This window comes from Sceloporus occidentalis, unplaced genomic scaffold (genome assembly GCF_023333645.1).
Source record: "Sceloporus occidentalis isolate IW3139 unplaced genomic scaffold, rSceOcc1.0.p SCAF_2, whole genome shotgun sequence".
Classification (NCBI taxonomy): Eukaryota; Metazoa; Chordata; class Lepidosauria; order Squamata; family Phrynosomatidae; genus Sceloporus; species Sceloporus occidentalis.
The window spans coordinates 235,348,516-235,364,532 of NW_028316982.1; the positions used below are offsets into that span (position 1 = coordinate 235,348,516).

General features: G+C 42.0%; 1 protein-coding gene and 1 pseudogene across 1 annotated transcript in view; one reads left to right on the top strand and one right to left on the bottom strand.

Annotated features, from left to right (window-relative positions):
* ZBTB20 (zinc finger and BTB domain containing 20) overlaps positions 1-16,017 on the bottom strand; it is a 590,333-nt gene that overhangs the window by 222,214 nt on the left and 352,102 nt on the right. The gene's annotated exons all lie outside the window — the stretch shown is intronic.
* LOC149319855 (U6 spliceosomal RNA) lies at positions 15,696-15,791 on the top strand (annotated as a pseudogene).

Sequence of the window (16,017 nt, forward strand, 5' to 3'; positions counted from 1 at the left end):
CACCCCTCATTTGATGCCATCTTGATTATATTTAAGTAAATCTCAGCTGTCCCATTGAAACCATGGATGTGTTATAATTCAGTGGAGGCTGGTGCCTGCCAGGGTTGATGGGGCAAAGGGAATAGTCACTAAAGGGAAAGACAAATGAGATTACCAGAAGCATCTTTTAAATAGCTACTAGCCCATACCACAAAAATGGGAGAGTGAAGTACATGAGCTGTAAGATCATTGGTGGAAAAAGAGATGGTGGTGAGAAAATCCACAAAGCCACATAAAAGTATTATTTTGGACACAGTGGAGAGAATCCAACGTACTACACAAAATACACATACTAATGATATAGCTTATTATAAAAGTGGATACTGATGCTAGTGATGATGACAATGACAATAGGAAACCACTGCTTCACAGCCACACATAAAAGTAGCCTTTGAGACATAGAATCACATTCTGAGATTAAGAATCCACAGTTTACACTCTTGCTTGTCCAGCACAAAATACAAAATACACCATCTATGTACATTTATTCAGAGGTAATAATGAGAACCTGTTTTGATTCTACATATCTACTCAGAAATAATAATAATAAAAGACTTATTTAGTTAGGAGGAAGAATGGGCATCAAGTTCTGAGAGTATCCACAATCCATTCCGCAGTCAATCACAAGGAGAAGAAAAAAACATACTGCTAGCCTAAGAAGCCATCAGAGACAAACAACAACAACATAAAAACAAAAGACATTATTTAAACAGTGGGCATGAAGAGAGAATGAGTAGCAAGCTGTATGTGTGTTGGGGGTGGGGGCCATCCTTTCAGGTATGCAAAGAATCCAACTTTCAGATCCATACACAGACACTAGAAATATGGAATGGATGATCCTGCTGCATTACATACAGAAAGAGAAGTACCTCACCTGCTGTCAGTTACTCCCATTAAAAGAATCTCTACCCACCAATTACTTTTCAAAATAAATGACATACTGTCCCTTCTGCTTTGCTTGCAGTGATCCCCTATTTCTTCTCCCCCAGGCACTGCTGTATTGGGCTTCTGAGCATTCTGTCAACAGACACAAGTGTAATCATGAGGATCACCAAACCAATCAGGACAAATTTACTTTAATGTTGAGTAGGTATCAATGAAGAAACTCCACAGACAATCACTGCATCAGATTATTGCATAATCATTAGTTTGCCCTGTGCAGAGTGTACCCCCCTTGCTTTTCTTTCATATCTTTGAGGAGGTGTTTGGGAGGTCAAGCCCTGGGCCTACCTATCTGCTTTATGGAGAATAGCAGAAAATAGGAAGATTGTTTTTTCAAAAGCACAGGAGGAATCTGGACTGGGACAACTGCATCCTGCCATTTTATAAATGCTTTCAACCTCCACATGACTGTTTTTTTTAAAAAAAATCTCCCCCCACCATGTGTAGCATTCTCTGTATGGGTTATGTTCCCTGTGTTTTCTGCAGAGAAAGGAGAATGTTGTGGAGAGTAGAAGTAATTCCAAAGGAATAATGACTTTCTGATTCTCTGTATGAATGGTGCATGTGTTGCCGTGCCCAAACCCTGGACCCCCCTTCCATTAATATAATGAATGGGGTGCCCGTGGCATGCGCGCACTACTGCACCCAACTCCCCCTTCCCAAAATCCTGGCTACATCCCTGTTGAGATGATGAAGTTTAGTAATGTGGAAGGCATTAGGATTGGCTCAGCCAAGGCGGAATGGCTCAATAAAGGAAGCCACTGCCTTGTGTTTGCAACATTTGACAGTACTGTTAACAACAGTGTCTCTCGAAGTTCTCTCATTCACAGGCTTGCCATAATTTGAAAGTGGCTTGATGGCACATAACAACAACAACAACCAATTATAAAGCATGTATAAATAAAATATCAAACAGTGATACCAGCAATTAGTGGCTCAACTAGTCTTTTAAAAGATGGAGGCATTTTATTTTTTATTTCATTTTAAAAAGAAGATACTCAGGAACTGGTGTTTAACTAAGGCGCGTTACAGACCGCCCGTTTGGGGCGACCTGTAACTGGCCCTTTCCCCGCCGGATCGGGGCCTCAGCTGCCACAACGGCAGCCTCTGAGGCCCCGATCCGCCGCTTTCCAGGCTGTGAGGAAGCAGCAAAAGACCGCTTCCCCGTGGCCTGGAAATGGGTGTCCTTGGGGCTTCAAGCTGGGACCATGAGAAAGGGTCTGCTCGGCCCCTTTCTCATTTGCGTAGCTGGCGCAGCCATGTAGAGGCTACGCCAGCGACACAAATCCTGGAATGAGCTCTGCCAAAACAGCACCCCAGACACTCTTGTGTTGTGCGACTACGTCACTTCCGTGCCGCCTTGTTTGGAGGCAGTGTGGTCATGACGTAGTCATGGCGGCACCCATCTGTATAGGGCACCACCATTTTCTACGCGCTCCGCACGTATTAGGGTTAGAGGCATCAGGAAGTGACACCCCTTTCTAACCCTAGTATGCACGGAGCGCGTACTTTATGCCCATGCGGAACGGGCCTAACTATACTTTACAGGCACAAATGTGTTAATTTGGAATATCACTACGCAGTAGAATCTTTGAGACTTCTTTCACTAGAATTTGTAGCATAAGCTTTTGTACACTTGGTGTTCATTCCATGCATCTGAGGAAACAGACCCAGTCTATGAAAGCTTATGTTACAAATAATAATAATAATAATAATAATAATAATATTTTTTATTTATAGACCACTTTTCCAGGGTAGATCAAAGTGGGTTACAGCTAAGCAAAAGGAAATACAAAAAAGAATACAAAACATAGAGTATAAACATCATGAAAACAGCTCATTACGTTAAAACACTATAAAAATACGAACAGCATAAAAAACCAGGAAAAAAAAACAAACTAGCTGAATAACACCATTGTATAACAGAGGAGAACAGCATGAAGTCAGGACACATGGGGGAAAGCTTGTCAGAAAAGAAAGGTCTTTAGTTCCTTCCTATAGAGATCAAGAGAGGTGACGGAGCGGAGCTCATCGGGAAGGGAGTTCCAGAGCTGTGGGGCCGATATGGAAAACGCCCTTTGTGCAGTCAAGGTGTATTTTGACTTAGGAACCCTTAACAAGTGCTTCCCGGCCGATCTGAGAGTGCGGGGTGGATTGTATGAGGAGAGGTGGTCCTCCAAGTACCCTGGGCCCAGGCCATTTAGGGCTTTATAGGTCATAACCAACACCTTGTATTGCGCCCAGAAGCGAATAGGCAGCCAATGTAGATCTTGCAAGATAGGTGTTATATGGCTGGTCCTGGAACATCCAGTGACCAACCTTGCTGCCATATTCTGTACTAATTGAAGCTTCCGGGTATGGTACAATGGTTGCCCCATGTAGAGCGCATTACAGAAATCCAACCGAGAGGTGACCAGAGCGTGTACCACCGTTTCAAGGTCCACCCAGCCCAGGTAGGGTCACAGCTGGCATATCAGCCGAAGCTGATAACAGGTGCTCCTGACTGTCGCATCCACCTGAGATGTAAGGTGGAGCGATGAATCCAGAAGCACCCCCAGACTGCGAACTGAGTCCTTCAGGGGCTCACGAGCACTTCCGTTTTCTCTGGATTCAGACTGAGTCTGTTTTCCCTCATCCAGCCCATTACCGACTCCAGACAGGCATTTAGAGGAGAGATGCCGTCCCTAGTCACTGCATCAGTCGGATACACAGAGAAACATGGGTGTCATCAGCGTACTGATAACACCGCGCCCCGTGTCTCCGGATGATCTCTCCCAGCGGTTTCATGTAAATGTTGAATAGCATGGGGACAGAATGGCTCCTTGAGGGACACCAGATGTAAGCACCCTCTTATCGGAGCACACGTCCCCTAGCTGCACCATCTGGAATCTGCCCGAGAGGTAGGAACGGAACCACTGGAGCGCAGTGCCCCCGATACCTAACTCCCTCAGGCGTTCCAGAAGGATACCATGGTCAATGGTATCAAAAGCCGCTGAGATGTCCAAAAGCACTAACAGGGACATACTACCCCTGTCCATGCTCAGACGGAGATCATCAACCAAGGCGACCATGGCAGTCTCAACTCCATAGCCCGCCCGGAAGCCGGTTTGAAATGGGTCTAGAAAATCCGTTTCATCTAAGATCACTTGAAGCTGGAAGGCAACCGCCCTCTCGATCACCTTCCCCAAAAAAGGCAGCAGCGAGACAGGCCGATAATTATTCCGAATCAGGGGGTCTAGGGAGGGCTTTTTTAGCAGTGGTTTTACAACAGCCAATTTTAAGCTAGATGGAAACCGCCCTTCCCCAAAAGATGAATTGATTATACGGCGTAACATAGAAATTACGACCGTCCCCCCCTGAGCTGCCAGCCATGACGGACAGGGATCGAGAGAGCAGGTCGTCTTCCTAACACTTCGAAAAATCTTGTCCACTTCCTCAGTACTCACAGACTCAAAATGATCCAGTCTAGCAAAGTCCACGGAAGCTCTGGAGACCTCTACTCTGGATTCTGAAGAAATACTGGTGTCGAGATCAGCCCTTATCCGAGAGATTTTATCCGCGAAGAAGTTGCTAAACTCATCACAGCAGGCTTTGGATGGTTCCAAAATAGGGTTCAGGGAGGGGGGCAGTTGAGTAAGCTCCCTCACTACCCTGAACAGCTCTGCCGGATGCGACTCCGCGGACGCAATACGTGCAGCATATTACGAGTGCTTTGCTGCACTTACTGCCACTCTGTAGGCCTTCAAATGAGACTCTAGGAGTGCCTTATTGGCTAAGTGCTGATGTCTTCGCCAGTTGCGCTCTAGTCATTGCGCAGCCCGCTTCCTTTCCCTGAGATCTTCCGTATACCAGGGTTGTTTTTTTGAAGCGGGCCGGAAAGGACGCTTGGGAGCAGTACTGTGTATAGCCCTGGAGAGATCTATATCCCAGGTGTTAGTCAGGGCATCAACAGAATCGCCGTCAGTTCCAACCATATACCCCTCTAGGGCTTCTTGGAACCTTTTGGGTTCCATCAGCCTTCGAGGGTGGACCATCCTAATAGGTCTACCACCCCCAGGAGGGAATTGGGTAGATGCCTTGAAACTAGCCTCGACCAGGAAATGGTCTGTCCATGACAGGGCAGAGACATTGGTACAACTTCCTTCACTAAGCTTTCCTCGAAGGTGCTACAAGATTCCTTTGCATATCTATACTTTCATTGCACATCCTTTTTAGTTCTATACAGGGCCCAAACAGACAGGCCAAAACAAAGCTTCTACAGGTCACTTTGAAATTATGCTGTTTAAATGACACAACATCTTAAGAGGCCAAAAGCTGTGCCAAAGCTGCACTCTAGTCATTAGGACTGGAGTGTGGCTTTGGAGCGGCTTCTGGCCTCTTAGGACGCATGCAGCATTCAAACAGTATACCTCCAAAATGACTCAAAGCAGCTTTATTTTGGCCTGTCTGTTCAGGCCCTATATACACCCTTTTTAATTCTGAAGTACTAGGTTAATGCCATATACATTCCAGTTTTAAAATAACACTCTGAATATCTCAGATTGAAGAAAATGTCTGTCTAAATCAAAACTATGCCTCTGGTATTCTAAAATAAGCTGCTCCAACAAACAAGGTATCACGTTTTCCTTACTCTTTGGAACAAACTCATTTATTGAACATGTGCTCCTAAGTATACAGATACTGAACAGTCTCATGGAAGGGATATTTTGTGCTGCTGGTCTGAGACAATCATGAGATGAACTCTGCCACTAATTCTACTAATCCTGAAGGAGCAGCGATTGGTATGGTGTGAGAGCCTCTTGTGTATCTCAGGTTTATGAGCATCTGATTCAGACTGATGGTCTCCCACAGAGATGTTCACTGCAAAGTAACATTACTTGGAAACTGTAATGAAATGGACTAGTGTCCAAGTAAACAGACTATAGAGGATTCCGTTCTTTTGTACACAGTGTGCAAAAAATGAATATATTTTAGTGTTCTCTAAGGGAAACTTGTGGAGCTTCCCAACATGACTGCTTAGCAGAGTTGGAGGGGGGATGTCCTAAAAGCCATATCTCATAGCTCCTCTTCAATTTCAGCATGTTAAAAAGATAATATAAACTATGCTATTTTTTCTATGCATTGCCTTTGCTACCTTGGCCACAGCTTCAATATACAAAACCATAAGAGACAGGAGGGTTATCATATTCCTTCAGTGTTCTGACATTTCCCATTTGTGCCCTTCTTCAAAGTTTTAATTTGGTAAAGGTGCTTTCCAGCTTGTCTCTTAACAGGTCACAAATATCATGGGATGCAAGATCTCACATTTCATTTTCTCCTGCCAGTGCCACTAAATATTTTATCTATCTTTAAAACAGCAGGCTGCTTTAAAAGGACCAGCATCCCTCCTCCCATGATAATGTTTGCACATTGGCTCCAAGGATTTGTTTTTCAACATTAGACCAGTTTGCTCATACCTAATGAGGTAACAGTAATCAACTGGCCACACTGAGCACTGTATGTTCTTGTGATGTGCCCAAAGGGATTTGTTTTGGGGAAAGGTTTTGAAATGCATGTTTGATCTATTGCGCATGTACACCACAAGCAGAAACCTTTGTTGTAAAGAATCAAGATACATACTGTCACAATTTTTGGTCATTCAATTTATGATGTTATTAATTTCTAACAAGGATGGGCAGACCCCAGGCTTGTGGGAACAACTTTGGTTTGTTTTACTATTAACTTCAGATCAAGAAACTGGTACAAAAGACATGTTCTTAAAATTAATATGTTTGAGTACAAGACAAAAATCTATTTCTGTTCTTCATTTCAGCAGTACAATTTACTAAAGGAGGAGTGTTTTTGTTACTGTTACTATAAAACAATCAGGATTCAGAAAACTTTGGTGAGTGACCTATCAGTATCCGTCCACCCAGGATGATCAGAGATCTTCCTTTTCCTACACATGTCCCACGTTTCAAGCTTCTCTCTGTGGGTCTTCAAGAAATCCTAAAAGTCCTCGATTTTGAGCTATAAAATACAGATGGATGGCTCCATGCCACCCATCTTTGCCCCGTGTCTGTGCTGCAGAATCCCCATGGTGCAGTACAGAAGCACCGCAAAAAAAGAGCCACCTAGAGTGGCTTCTTTTTTGAAACGCCAGAAGCAGTGAGGGGCGCCACCATGATGCCACTTCCTGCTAGCGCGTCTGGTTGCTGTACGGCGGCAGCATCATCATGGTGACCCCTGTATGGATGGGAGGCCACCATGATGCTGGTGTCCGTACATGTTAGGGATCCAGAGCATGCGATTGCTGTGCGCTCTGGAAACCTAGTATCGGCAGCAGCATGCTGCTTTTTGCCGGTGTGTACCGGGCCTTTGTGTCATTTGGTGTCTCAGCAGGCAAGCAAGAAGTAGCTGAACAGATTTGTTACTGCCTTCGTTGATGCAAAGGGCTTGCTAGTTTTCACCAAGCAATAAATAAGACTGAAATATATAACCTGCAACAATACACTCTAATTACTACAGGAAAACTGTGGCCTGCATCAGAGAGGCAAATGAAAGGGGGAGGATCAGCAAGACTGCAGGCTGCAGAGATACTAACTTGAAAATGAATTTCAACCCAGAGAAATGTAAGGTACTGCACTTAGGGCAGAAAAATGAAACGCATAGATACAGGATGGGGGACACCTGGCTTAATGAGACAACATGTGAAAGGGATCTAGAAGTCCTAGTAGAACACAAATTGAACATTAGTGAACAGTGTGCTGCAGCACTAAAAAGGCCTACCTGGACCGAAAGGATCTTGAAGCAGTGGCACATGCACTGGTAATCTCTCGTTTAGACTTCTGTAATGCGTTCTACATGGGGCTACCCTTATACCAATTTCAGAAGCTTCAATTGGTACAAAATGCGGCAGCCAGGTTGGTCACTGGTACATCTAGGTCTGACCACATAACAGCCATTTTAAAATCTCTTCACTGGCTGCCGATTAGTTTCAAGGGGCAGTATAAGGTGTTGGTTATCACCTTTAAAGCCTTTTTTGGCTTGGGCTCGTTACTTGTGGGAACACTTCTCCGTACGTAATCCACCACGCACTCTCAGAACATCTGGGAAGAATTTATTAGAATACCAAATGACTAGATTAACTATTACTTCCCATAGAGCTTTTACTTCTGCTGCTCCTAAACTGTGGAACGGCCTACCGAATGATATCCATCTTATTACCACCTTAGATGCTTTTAAGAAGGCACTTAGATGGATCTCGTTCGGCGGGCTTACCCACCTGACCTTGTATAGGAGCCTTATTAAATAAAATGTTCCACTCCTTTGATTATGACTGCCATGTTTGCTATGATTGTCATGCAGTTTTATTAATAATGTCAGTATTTTATTGATTGTATCTTTGTATTTGTATTTTGTATTTATTTTATCGGATGTAATCCCACCTCGCTCTTCAGGGAGAGGCGGGAAATATAAACAAATTATTTATTATTATTTATTTATTATTATTACTACAAATGAAAGTAATAATTTAAATGTAGATTCAGTCTAGGGGTTTTTGCTAGTAAAGTGCAATTTTAAACATTTGTTTTGTTCTAAATTCGATAAGTATATTGCAAGCGAACAAGGCATTTTAACAAAGATAAGTTCATCAGAAAATATGGTTGAATACATAATAAAAACAGCATATGCAATATAGGCGTAAATAAACCAAATGAAATGAATTTACATTTATATGAGTGTTCTAGCTTTTATTTTGTAATATCCTACATTTTTCTTGAATGTGCTACATTTTGCAATGCCTTCTTCCTTTGCAGTTATGACATCTGGTCACCCTGCGACCACGCCTGATTTAGGCTATGCTAAATTAATAACAGCACCTACTGGTTTAGATTTGTTTGTTTTTACAAATTCTTCTTAAAAATGTATTTTAACCCCTTTATAGCCAGGACAAATATAGTCTTGCTGCTGCATATTGTCCGGATCTTCTGGGAGACCATGATCAGTTCTCTGTCCTGTGCTGCCCTACTCCTTTCAAGGAAGTTTCTTGGATTTTTCCGTATCAAATTTTCTTATTCCGAAATAAGAATTTTGAATAGAATTACTTCATGATAACAGGTTGCCAAATAGAGTTCAATGTTTTATGTTCTCCAGTTGCTTGTTTACAAAATGAGATCTACATTCCTTCCTCACATAATTGCTGTGAGGGTACATTAGCCATGGTATATTAATAGCCAGAGACAATGGTGATTGCAGGCCAGCAAGAACTAAGTAAAGAATTCTGCCCTTTATAACCCATACACCTTTTTGAAAACTACTGTTAATAGTTTAATATTTTTTTGCCTGTGGCACAGTACACTCAGCTTCAGTTTTTATGACATCTGACAGACCTGTCCTATTAAACTAGGAATGGCAAATCATCTGTCCTTTATATACATTAAGTGCTCTGACTATGTTTATCTTTTGAGCTGCTGTGAAAATAGGAGAACATTTCAGTTAGCTGCCCCTAATTCACTCTTCCCATCAAAAGGACCTATAATTCATTCTTCCCCCCAAAAGTATCTAGATAAACCAGAGGTAAGAAGATCATATATTTCATACAAAGTGGTTGCCATGTGGGGGTTGCTTGAAATTGCTTCAATATGATAACTTTCCTGTGCTGCATGTTGCTCTTTTACATGGATACCAGCATCATCCTATAGATAATCATATTTTGCAGAACATTTTATAGACAACTTGTAGTGACATGGAAGCAACTCACTGATGCCAGCTAATCTAGTATTTCTTCAGCATTAGCATTCAATGGATCCTCAGCTTCTAAACAGCTGTACAGGATTAACAAGCAATAGCCATAGTAAGTACATTTCTATTCTTCTTATCAGTGCATTTAAGCACTCCCTAAGTGGTTTACAATGTGTGTAATCACCCCCAACAAGCTGGGTACTCATTTTAGCGAGCTAGGAAAGATGCCAGGCTGAGTCAACTATGGAACCCCTGCCTGGTATCAAATTCACAACCTTGCGACTGTGAATGAGTGGCTGCAGTACCAGCATCTAATCACTGCACCACAAGGAATAGATAGGATTTGTCAAGCTGGGTGGCCATGTTCTAGAAGAGTTTATTCCTGATGTTTCGCCAGAACGGAAGGGGAATGCTCGGTGGCGGCATTTTCACTGTGCAATATACAGCGTTCCCCGCTTCCTCCCATTCCAGGAACGGCCACTTTAAGAACGCTCAGAGGCCGTTCTAAGGTAAGTGCGATAAACTTCTACGTTTTTACGAAAAATTCTGAACACAGTCTAGGGGTCATGTGCAGGGCTGTTTGATTACCTGCCCACCGCCTTTTGCCATTTAAAAAAAAAAAAAAAACAGTACATAAACCAGAAGTTGACTTCCAGTTTGCCTTCTGATTGGAAAAAAACCCTCTCCTTCGCTAAAACATTTCAGGAGGGGCTGAAAAACATGGCACAATTGCTCCTGCTATCTTAGGATGCATGTGTGTGAACTTCTTGTAGCAAATAGTAAAGAAACAGATGATGATATGGTGAGGGCACAGTGAGGTATGTGGTTGCTTGAGGTAGTGGCCATCAGTCACTGCAAATCACCCATCCCAACCTTAATATATGATTTTTAGCATACCTTTTCCCCACTGTACATATTTTGATCAGACAAAGGTAAAATTCAGAGATATACAAAAATGAAAAATTACTTGTTTTCCAGTTGACATATTGGCTTGGGAAATGTGTGTTAGATCAATTCAGATTAGAATGCAAATCAAACAAAAATCACCTTTCCTTGCCATGGCAGGGATTTCACCTACATAGTGTTCATTATCTGACAATATGTCGGTTCATTCAATTATTTTTTAGAAAAATTCTAAAGATACTTTCTCCTGCTGTTTTAAAACAATCTGATGTTGATCATTTTTCCTTTTTCGTTTCTGATTCTTTAATTTATTATTTTTTTGTTTACAGGCTTTTTTAAAAAAGAGGTATTTTAATTCTTATACAGATAATTTTTATTCTTCTTTAATATGTTGTGAGCCAAACGTTAACATTTTGATAAAGGTGCTTTATGTGTGTGTGTGAGAGAGAGAGGGGGGGAGGGGAGAGGGAGAGGGAGAACAAATACATTCAAAAAGGTACAGTGAAATGGTTACTTTGGGCCCATACAGGCAGGCCAAAATAAAGCTGCTTCAGGTCATTTTGGAGGTATGCTGTTTAAATGACACACACATCTTAAGAGGCCAGAAGCTGCACCAAAGCTGTGCTCCAGTCCTTAAGACTGGAGTGTGGCTTTGGTGCAGCTTCTGGACTCTTAGGATGCATGCATCATTTAAACAGCATACCTCCAAACTGACCCAAAACAGCTTTATTTTGGCTTGTCTGTATGGGACTATAGCTGGCCCCTGAGGACAATTTTTTTTTTATGAATACAGAAGACAGGAAGGTGCTTTATACTAATTCTCAAGCTAGTTACATCTACTTCAGTGGTGTCTAATTTGTTTGACAGTGTCTCTGAGGTCTTAGACAGAGATATTTCTTAATGGTGCAGGTGTTAAGACTGCTAAATTAGGACCTGGAAAATCCAGAATCTAGACCCCAAAGAGCCATGAAACCCATAGAATCATAAGGTTGGACGACACCATATGGGCCATCTTATCCAACCCCTTGCCATGCAAGAATATACTATCAAAACACTGCTGACAGATGGCCATCCAGCCTGTGGTCCACTATGATGCCTGGATCCTTTATGCATGTACTTGGCGCATATCATTTTTACTGGCCCAGTGTAGTGTCTTACATTTCTTCCTACTGAAATTCATTTTGTTAGTTTTGGCTCCACTTTATAATCTGTTAAGGTCATTTTGAATTTTGATCCTGTATTCTGTGGCATTAGCTACCCCTCCTAATTTAGTATCATTTTCTAATCTGATAACAATGCCCTCTGTCCCATCATTCAAGTCACTGATAAAGATGTTGAATAGCACTGTATCCAGGCGAGAACCCTGTGGCACCCTGCTAGTTACTTTTCTCCAGGATCAGGAGGAACCATTGTTGAATTGGTCATACTAACTAGTAAACTGTCATTCTAACCAGTAAAAAGTAAGACATTCATAGTTAAAGAGATTCTCTATTTATATGTGAGTCAAAGAACAGGATAAATTAATTTCTTGTCCTGTGTACTCTATTTAACAGTCTGTAACAATAAACATTGTGAAGAATTTAAGTTCTTTTGTTTTTTGTGGGTTTTTCGGGCTTTGTGGCCATGTTCAAGAACAGTTTATTCCTGATGTTTTGCCAGCAGTTGTGGCTGACATCCTCAGAAAATGCTGGAATAGAAGAGAGTGGGAGAGAGTCCTTAGATCTGGAGCACGGCTTTGGTGCGGCTTCTGGCCTCTTAGGACACATGCAAGATTTAAACAGCATACCTCCAAAGTGACCCAAAGCAGCTTTATTTTGGCCAGTCTGTACAGGCTCTATATATACAGTTGGTTGAGAGAAGGTGATTAGCATGTTAATCTGTGTATTGTTCTATTGTTGAAAGGCAAGGCCTACAGGCTGTCCATTTACTTAATGATCCATTGTCTGCTGGGAATCCCCCTCACCCTGGGTGGTTTTTGCATTTTCTGGGCCCTGATTTTGATGTTTTTCAGGGCTGGTAGCCAAACTTTGATTACTTTAAAGGTTTCTTCTTTCCTGTTGAAATTGTCCAGGTGTTTATGGATTTCAATGGCTTACCTGTGCATTCTGACCTAATAGTTGTTGGCATGGTCCAGAATTTTGATGTTTTCAAACAGCATTTTATGCCCAGGATGGTTTATAACATATTCTGCTACTGCTGATTTTTCTGGCTGTCCCAGACTGCAGTGCCCCTCATGTTCCTTGATTTGTGTTTGAAGGTCCCTATGTAGACGTGTCCACAGCTGCATGGTATGCGGTAAACTCCTGAGGGTGTGAGAGGGTCTCTCCTGTCCTTCGCTGAGCATAGCATTTGCTGGATTTTCTTGGTCGGTTTGTAGACCAATAGGAGGTTGTGTTTCCTCATCAGTTTCCTATTCTGTCTGTGACAGAAGTAAGTTCTTTTTCTTTCCCTATCTCCTAATACAAATTACTTGGGGAAAAACAGCTATGGAGAGAGGACAGCTTTTACTTGCTGCACAAAGGAATAAGTCTTAAAATAAACAGAGAAAGAAAGCTTGAAAGGGATATCAATTATTATAAAGACATTTGATTAGTTTCATTATTACACTGAGATGAATTTGGTGAAATTGATTTTCATTCTCATTGCTATAGACTCTTGTGCAATTTCTTGCATTACTGGTATCTTTTTCTTCCACAACTTTCCTTATGGGTTCCTTATAGGGGATCCCTATGGGGGCTGCAGGGGAAAGGGGGATTATGTTCTAGCAGTTGTGTCTAGCCTACTGAGGAGTGGACACCATTTTCTGCAAGTCTTGGTACACAGGCATATAAGACATCCATTTTAATGAAACTATGCAAGACTGATCTGTGTCTGGATAGTAACCACAGGCATGGCAGACTGGCCTCCATGGTGGAAAAAGGACAGGATATAAATGTAAAGGTTTCAGACTGGAAGAAAAGGTTAAGAAAGGGTAACACTAAAGGTTACCATGTCCCCAGAATCCTTCTCCTAGACCCTTGAATGTATAAAAGTGGGTTGTTTATCAGGCATCAGGCATGTTTTGGAAAAGGCAAGCACACAGTTTTCATTCTATTGTGCACTTGTATTTGAAACCAACTTTTCTGCTGTGACCCTCTCCTCTATACTTACCCTGTCTATTCCTCTAAGGAGCAACATGCCTTTTCAATCTGCCTTCCTGGGGTCTACATTTGATTACAGCATTCACATTCTATTTAGATTCTTTTGTACCATGCCCTGTGGTGCTCATACGAAAGGTGTTATTTATAAAATGTAATTCTGTTGTATTGCAATTTGGATTCAAAGAGGACAAGTAATATAAAATACTTAGTTTATTTAATAATTCCTTGGATTTATTAAATCAGGATCTTTACAAGATTAGTGCTGGGAGGTAGGAGGAGGTTATTAACTAATAAACAGGCTTAAGGCATCCCCCACTCCTCTATAAAATATACATTATTTAAGCAATTTATCTTTGAAGAGCCAAGATGTGCATCCAGCTCAAAACTCTCTCTCTCTCTCTCTCTTTCTGTGGGTGTGTTTGCAAAGTATTATGAACAGTCACAAAAGTTTTATAATGATGACAGTGACCAATAACCATAATGCTTTTGAACTACATTAGTATATGGGGGGAAACATCATAAATGATCTGTTCGAAGATTTAATCTTCATGATGATGTATATGTGAAGGTCGCTGCCCACCCTTCACCTTGACACTGGCTCTTTAGACTCTGCTCCCACCTAATTTATGTCAAGGGCCCCAAGATACTCTCCTATGATGGCCCAACACCCCTGTGTTTCTAAAGATCAGTAGTATGGTTTGATTTCAAAACACAGGCCAGGTGGATATTCAAACAAGAATAAAAGTTTATTTTAAAACAGAATGGAAAAGGGTAACTTGGGCGGGATACAGACTGCCCAAAAGGGCGGTCTGCTGCCGCCCTAGTTTCCTGCGCAAGGGAGCCGCAGCGGACAAACCGCGCGGCTCCCTCGTGCAGCAAAAAGAACCTGCCAAAAGCAGGTTCTTCTTGTGTCGCCTTTGTGATGTTGCAAGGTGCCAATGGCGCACTTGTGGCATCATAAAAGTACCGAGATGTGCGGACGCTAGGCGTCCATCATGTCAAAAAGGCGGTGCCCTTATGTAAAGCACCACCCCTCGCACGTGACGATGGTGCCCCATAGGGCCCATCTATCGAGCGCCTTGGACATGAAGTTGTTACTGTGTCTTTCTTGGTTACATATATACAGGTTTGTTCTTAAATCCCAATTAGTAACTCAGCCACACAGCTATAATATCCCTCAGGAAATTACGTAACCGAAACCCCTCTTCCAGAGTGGCTACACTGAGTCTCTCTTCTCTAGACTCCCAAACTAATACTGTCTGGACCTATCAGACCCTTTCTTGGTCTATGACCAACACCCCACTCTAACAAAATGCTGTTCCCTCAGGAACTTCTGGAACCCAGTCCTCTCTTGGACTCTACTGTTCCCCAACTGAACTTCAGCTTCCTCCCTCAGGATTCCAAACCTTAACTGACTAAAACCAACTGCCAAGCGGAATCTTCAAACTCCTCAGCCAGCACCTGATTGGCTTAGGATCTCTGGGTTCTGATTGGCTGGTTTTTGAGTCAGTTCATCACAGTATATATACATCCTTCATTTGTATGTCCATTGAGAAGTTATGGCAAGCAACAGCTTACATCTCCATATAGAAACATCATGTATGATGCAGTACCATTCATCACTTGTTACAAATAAAGGTGTTTAGAATTTTTACTTAACAAGTTCAATGGAACATCTTCAGAATAAATATTCTTAGGACTATAGCCAGCATGGCCAACTCCATTTTCATGGACAACCAGCAGATGAAGTAGCTTCTCATGAGCTTTAATTAGTCAGCCTTTAGGTTCCTCCTGCCTTTCCCTTCAACATTCACCTGTATTGCATAAATATTGTTTAGCCTCACTTACGGATGATTATGTTGATGAAGGTACATCTACACACTCTGTGTTGATAGTACTGTTACATCAGCATTGAGACAGGGCTCTTCTTTACACTACTGTAAAAGAGTGCTCGCTTTGGCAGCACATATACTAAAATTGGAATGATACAGAGAAGATTAGCATGGCCCATGATACACTACTGTAAAAGCATCATATGTGTATGTGCTTTTAGGTCTCCGGTCAATTTATGGTGCCACCATGAATTTCTTAGGAAAGGAATACTCAGAAGAGATTTTGCCAGTTCCTTCCTCTAAAACATAGCCTACAGCACCTGGTATTTTTGGCAGTCTCCCATCCAGGTACTGATAAGAGCTGATCTTGCTTAACTTCCAAGCTCAGATAGAATACTGGCTAAAATTTAACTACTCACCCAGAGTAGATGTACTGA